The sequence below is a fragment of the Callorhinus ursinus genome, unplaced genomic scaffold (assembly GCF_003265705.2).
Source record: "Callorhinus ursinus isolate GAN/ISIS: 27379988/994484 unplaced genomic scaffold, GSC_fseal_2.0 scaffold3, whole genome shotgun sequence".
In the NCBI taxonomy this organism is placed as follows: Eukaryota; Metazoa; Chordata; class Mammalia; order Carnivora; family Otariidae; genus Callorhinus; species Callorhinus ursinus.
In genome coordinates, this window is record NW_027397065.1 from 76724677 (window position 1) to 76730910 (window position 6234).

At 37.5% G+C, this 6234-nt stretch overlaps 1 long non-coding RNA gene across 1 annotated transcript; it reads left to right on the forward strand.

The window, feature by feature from the left end:
• The first annotated feature begins 1444 nt into the window (after positions 1–1444).
• LOC141371508 (uncharacterized) lies at positions 1445–2955 on the forward strand. The gene is made up of 3 exons (XR_012376509.1): positions 1445–1493; positions 2421–2573; positions 2741–2955. It is a non-coding gene; the product is annotated as an uncharacterized lncRNA (long non-coding RNA).
• The last annotated feature ends 3279 nt before the right edge of the window (positions 2956–6234 follow it).

The following is a 6234-nucleotide window of genomic DNA, read 5'->3' on the forward strand; positions in this document are numbered from 1 at the left end:
CTTACCCTTAACAATTCCTGTCAGCTTCTGTTTTCATGCTTTAGGGAAATCAAAACCGCCATGTAAGATGTCCTCCAACTCTGATGAAAGATCCCCATGGAGAAAGCAATCAGGACACTCTCATGGAAAAAGAAAGGACCTGAGATTACATGGACAGATCCTGATCCCTACAATTGGCAAGAGCAATGCAACCACACAAGTGACCACTGGCAAGACAAGAAGAACTGCCCAGGTGGGCCCAGCCAGTATTACATAATTGTGAAAAATTATAAAATGGTTGTTATTTTAAGTCACCAAATGTTGGTATGGTGTGTTTCCTTGTAAGAGATCATCACAATAGAAATTGGTACTTAGAAGGGAGGTGCTTCTGTAACGAAAACCTGACATTATATGGCATTGGTTTTGAAATTGGGTATTGAGCAGGGATCTGAAAGGCCTCATGGAAATAGCTAATAAATTCTGAAAGACAGCGAGAAAATTGCCACTGCAGACCTTAATTAAGTGGATCTGAGTTAAGTGCAGAATAATCAGCAAAACTGCTGCCTGAATTAATGTTGAAGATAGAAAGTCTTCAGATTGAACTAGTGCATGTGGTTATACAATTTCCAGACAGAATGTGGAAAGTACCAACAAGCTTCTTTTCACTACCTAGAATTAAATACTAAAGGAGTATGATGCGCTCAAGAAGGAAGCATTCACTTTTAAAGCATAATTTAGAGGAAATATGAAGAAGCCAGGGCTTGCTGGGTTCTAAAATAAACTGTCACCCACAGTCTCTCTCTTTTTTTTTAAGTTTCTTGTTTTCTTTTTTAAAGATTTTATTCATTTATTTGACAGAGAGAGACACAGAGAGAGAGGGAACACAAGCAGGGGGAGTGGGGGAGGGAGAAGCAGGCCTCCCGCTGAGCAGGGAGCCCGATGTGGGACTCGATCCCAGGACCCTGGGACCATGACCCAAGCCGAAGGCAGACGCCTAATGACTGAACCACCCAGGCGCCCACCCACAGTCTGTCTTGACCAGAGAGTCTCAGAGTAAGACATGTCATTTAGACAATATTAAATCCAGGGCCCCACCATTAAAAGTAGCCTCAAGTCAGGGAGTGGTTCTTAGAGTCTTTGTTGTTAATCAGAAAAATGTCAACTGGATGCTTCATAGATGCTCTCAAGAAGAAAAAAGTGACTCGGGGCGCCTGGGTGGCTCAGTTGGTTAAGCGACTGCCTTCGGCTCAGATCATGATCCTGAAGTCCCGGGATCGAGTCCCACATCGGGCTCCCCGCTCAGCGGGGAGTCTGCTCCTCCCTCTGACCCTCTTCCTTCTTGTGCTCTCTATCTCTCATTCTCTCTCTCTCAAATAAATAAATAAAATTTAAAAAAAAAGGGACTCATAAAAATCTTAAAGGTGTCCACCCTAGACACTCCCTGATAGATAATATTTACCTAAGACTCTTGATGGCATTGCACAACAGCGCCATGATTCTCAGTCCAAAGAAGGGTATGACTTGAAAAGAGATATTACATGGTGTTGCTTTTGTGTAATGGAGTGAATTATTAATTGAGACCTAAGAGATACATAATTTTGTAAAGGAATTACCTTAGGAAAAAAAAATAGTAACAGAAAAATTCCCAAATTAAAGAGTCTTCAAAGTCCCCAAATTTCTCAGACAAGAAACAAGCTGAAGAAGTGGAAGATTTTTTTAAGAAAAAAGAAAGATGACTCAGAGTGTTTAAGAAACCTGGGGCGGAGTTGGGCAGGCCCTAATCAAGCAAATGGCAACATTGGATCCAATTGGATTTCAATTGGACCAACTATAAGTGATATTGGATTGAAATCCAATTATAAGTGACATTGGATTGAAATCCAATTGGTTTTCAATTGGACCAATTATAAGTGACAAGTCCTTGCTCTATGTCTCTTGTTGTCTCACTTTGGGAAAGTGTCTTGGTTTTCCTGCCCTAGTCTCAATGTTGCCTACTGCATAGGTGTGTGGATGTGAGTTAACTTGTCTACTTAGTTTAAAGGACTTCAGATGGAGTTCTCTAATAGCTGGAGATCCTTATGGACAAGTGGACGTGTTGAAATCCCAATTCTCAAACCTGTTCCTGATTCCATGATGGAATGAAGAATCTGGTGGTCGGGGATGCTGGGGGCCATGGAAGGAGTGTATTTTAAATATGAGGAGAAATATAAATTGTTAGGGGCCAGATGACATATACCATGATTATATGTTAAATGATAGCCCCAAATGAACTATGCTTTCAGGGATTTTAGATTCTCGTATAGTTTCCTTCTTTGGTATCTGAGATGGGCTTGGGTTACTTTTAGGAGTAGAAAGTGCCGGAATTGATATTAAGCTAAAAGTTAAGGTACTTGGGCTCATTGGGAAAACCCCAATGACTACATAAAGTTTTTTTCCATCAGGCAGAAGAGATAAAGTGGTTGGGTCACATGGATTGCAGAGCAGGGAGAGGAGAGAGGACTAAGGAGAGGGATAAGGAGAGAGAGGGAGAGATGTATCATTCAGGCGAGTCTCCAGCGGACCCTCCAGTTTTCAAGAGCCCCAGATCTATTCAGGTGAGCTTAGCATGGATTGCAGTATCCTGAGAAATAAGCCATTATTTTTTAAATAATAATTATAATATAATGATAATAATAAATAATTCTTAAGCCATTAAATTTTAGTTAATTCATTATATGGTGGCAGATAACCACATCCTGTCTTTTGATCCTTTTGTTGCTAGAGCCAGAACGTGATATATGGTGGTCCAAGGGTTTATGGTAACCAGGAGGCAGCATGAGTGTGGATAAAGTTGGCATGCTGAGAATTAAAGCAGAGTAAAACAGAGAACCTGCTTCTGCCTTACTCCTCTGTACTTCTCTTGCTCTATGAGAGAAACTCCTTCCTGCTGAAGCCATATTGGGGCGAATTTTCAGATCACTTTCCTTCCTAATAAAGTATGCCTATGCTGTGTTCTATTTAAAGTTCCTGCTATTGGTGAACATTAAGTTATGCCTTGCTTTTGCCAGTGAATATAACCTGAATAACCTATTTCAAATGAGATTCCAGGAGCAGGTTGTAAAGCAGCAATCAAAGCTTTGGATTAATGAGTCTATACTTTTGAAACATTCGCCAGTAAAGCAAAAGAGTATTAAAAATGCCTTTTGGTCCTTAGGCAGATTTGGTGAACAAACATATCAAAATGTCACACTGAACCCATAAGGACTTAGTAGAAGCTTTTGGAACTGTCATTCTTCTTTTCTGTGGATGGAAATTAAGCCAGAACAATACTGGTTTTCCTTTTGTTGTTATTGTTGTTGTTAAGCCTTCTATTGTCACTGCATTGGATACAATAGCATTGTATATGCAAGAGAATTTTAAAAGTTAATGAAAAAATACCAAAACAGTTCCAGCTAAATATGACAAAACACATAAAAATATGACCATATTATATAGGGAAACTAAAAACAAATTCTCAAAATAGAATTTTTTCCATTACAGTTTTGCTTAATAGCAAAATAAAATAGTACGAGCAAATATTCAATTTCAAAAATCTGGGTAATTAGAACATAACCTAAAAAGCACTGGTTTGCTATATGGATAATATAGGTCAAGATATTTTGTTTCTTAATTATAAACTATGTTGCTTGTGAGTAGATTTGAAAAAGTTTGTGAAGTCTACAACAGTTTATTAAAATCAGAGCATCCAAATCACAAGGACAGTTAACATTCACCAGCATCTGAGAGAAATGTTGTATTGATTACAGTCACATTCAGAAAAGGAATTTCTTGTGATTAGGCTTTGTGATCTTCAATGGAAATTTTTAGGGCCATTGAAAAGTTGCACTCACTTTTTTCTGTGTCATTCTAAATTCTTCAGAGAGTAAATAAGGAAAGTGAATGGCTCTGTTAGACATTTCTCAATCATCTTTAAGTGGGTCATCTTTTTAAATAGGATGTGTCAAATTGGAACAATGTGAACTGAATTATACCTAAGTTTCACTGTACCATCTGCTTAATGAATTCTTTGCAGGGGGTCAGTGAGTCATCCAATACTAACTGCAATTCATCTTTCAAAGAGTCAAAATCAATGTATGATTTTCACTAAAGTGAAAGCAAAAAAAACAGCTTAAACAATACTGAATAAGAGGTAACTGAATAAAGTCATAGGTATTCAGTGTCTGTAGCAAACAAAAAATTCAGCTAGTGTCTGATACATAATTTATTGCTAAATTCAGCTCCTTTTCGATTTATTTTCATGAACCGGGACATAGACCAAGGATACATGATTAAAATAATCAGGCTACTGACCTGGTGATGGGTATTAAGGAGGGCACATTATGCGTGGAGCACTGGGTGTTATGCACAAACAATGAATCATGGAACACTACATCAAAAACTAATGATGTAATGTATGGTGATTAACATAACAATAAAAATGACAAAAGAAAAAAATAATCAGGCTATTGAGTCATCTCTGACCTTTCATCATGACCTTCCAGCAACTTATGTTTTTATAGGAGCGTAAAATCTGTATTTCATATTCTTATATGATTACAGAGTTGAACTTCCTTTTTTATCGTGATTAAGTTATATCTTAATTTTTTTCATTTTACTTTTACTCTGTGCTGACAAATATGTGCTATTTTAAATGTTCAGTTTCATACTTAAAAGTTTAACATATACATATGACTGAACAGATTCCACAATAATAAATTTCTGCTCTTTTTGTGAGAAATATTATTAATATTTCATGTCTTCTGGGCCATCTTTTTCTAACATCGCATTGTGTCCTGTATTTTAATTCCATCTCCCTTGCCCCAAAACCTCCAGTATCAAATTTATTATTTATTTATTTTTAACACTTGTTTAGATTCACCACCAATTTTACCAATTTCTGGCCTCACCAATCCTTCTGATACATCACAGGAGGACCTATGCCTATTTTCTGAAAAGTATCATGTAAAAAAAAAAAAAAATCCTTCACTAAAGTTCTGTTCTATGGGTTTCTCTGCTCTTGTTTATTCAATATTTTTATTTTTCCCTCAAGCTTGATTTATTTGGATGGATAATTGTAGGCTGAGAATTATTTTCTTCCAGTATTTCTTCTAGGATGTCATTAGACCACTTTTAGAAACACTGCTTTTTCTTTGGATGGGAGTGTGTTGAAGCAAACACTGAAGTTACCTACAATGATTCTTTTTTAGCCAATTCTGCCCTCATAGTTTCTGAGAAAATAGATTCTTGCTGAATGAAATAAAGGTTTGTGAGTGGGGTGGGGATTGGGTGGGAGTAGTGAAGTTGATCTGACCATACCATGTCACATAGAAACACCCCACTTGCTCTGTGGTGTCTGGCAGGTCACCCAATTATTTCTTTAAATTTTTTATTGTTATGTTAATCACCATACATTACATCATTTGTTTGTGATGTAGTGTTCCATGATTCATTGTTTGTGCATAACACAAGGTGCTCCATGCAGAACGTGCCCTCTTTAATACCCATCACCAGGCTAACCCATCCCCCCAGCCCCCCCTCTAGAACCCTCAGTTTGTTTTTCAGAGTCCATAGTCTCTCATGGTTCGTTTCCCCCTCCGATTTACCCCCCTTCATTCTTCCCCTCCTGCTATCTTCTTTTTTTTTTTTCTTAACATATATGGCATTATTTGTTTCAGAGGTACAGATCTGTGATTCAACAGCACCCATTTATTTCTGAAGTCAACCAATCTTTGGTTGATGTTGTTGTTGCTTTTTAATTTTTTTTTTCAGTGACTTGGTTGAACTATTTCTGGGAAGTCTATTTCCCTCGCTGAGGGCTGCCTCAGATGTCCCTGTTTAGATAATTGTTTTTCCGGTTTTTATCTTTAAACTGGCTACTTAGGGTGTCACCACTGGGTTAAGCATATGCCCCCTGTTAGTCAAAAGTTGAGCCTGTTAAAATTTTTATTCTGTACCATTGGTTTTTTGTGTGGCTTAAAGACTGCAACCTCTCTCCAAGGAGTTTATATTTTTTTGTTTCATGCTCAGATAATGACTTATAGCTTGGAGATTTGCTCTTTGATCACTCCTTTGGTGAAACCTTGAACATGCACAGTCTTCCTGCCAGGGATGTGTGCAATTTTATTTTTAAGTCTGGCTTTCTAAGAGCTGTTCTTGGATTAAGAGAAGTGTATTGTTCAGATATTGTTTTATTAGTGGTTCTGCTTAAGACCCTTATGATCTGTGTGTTCCTAGGAT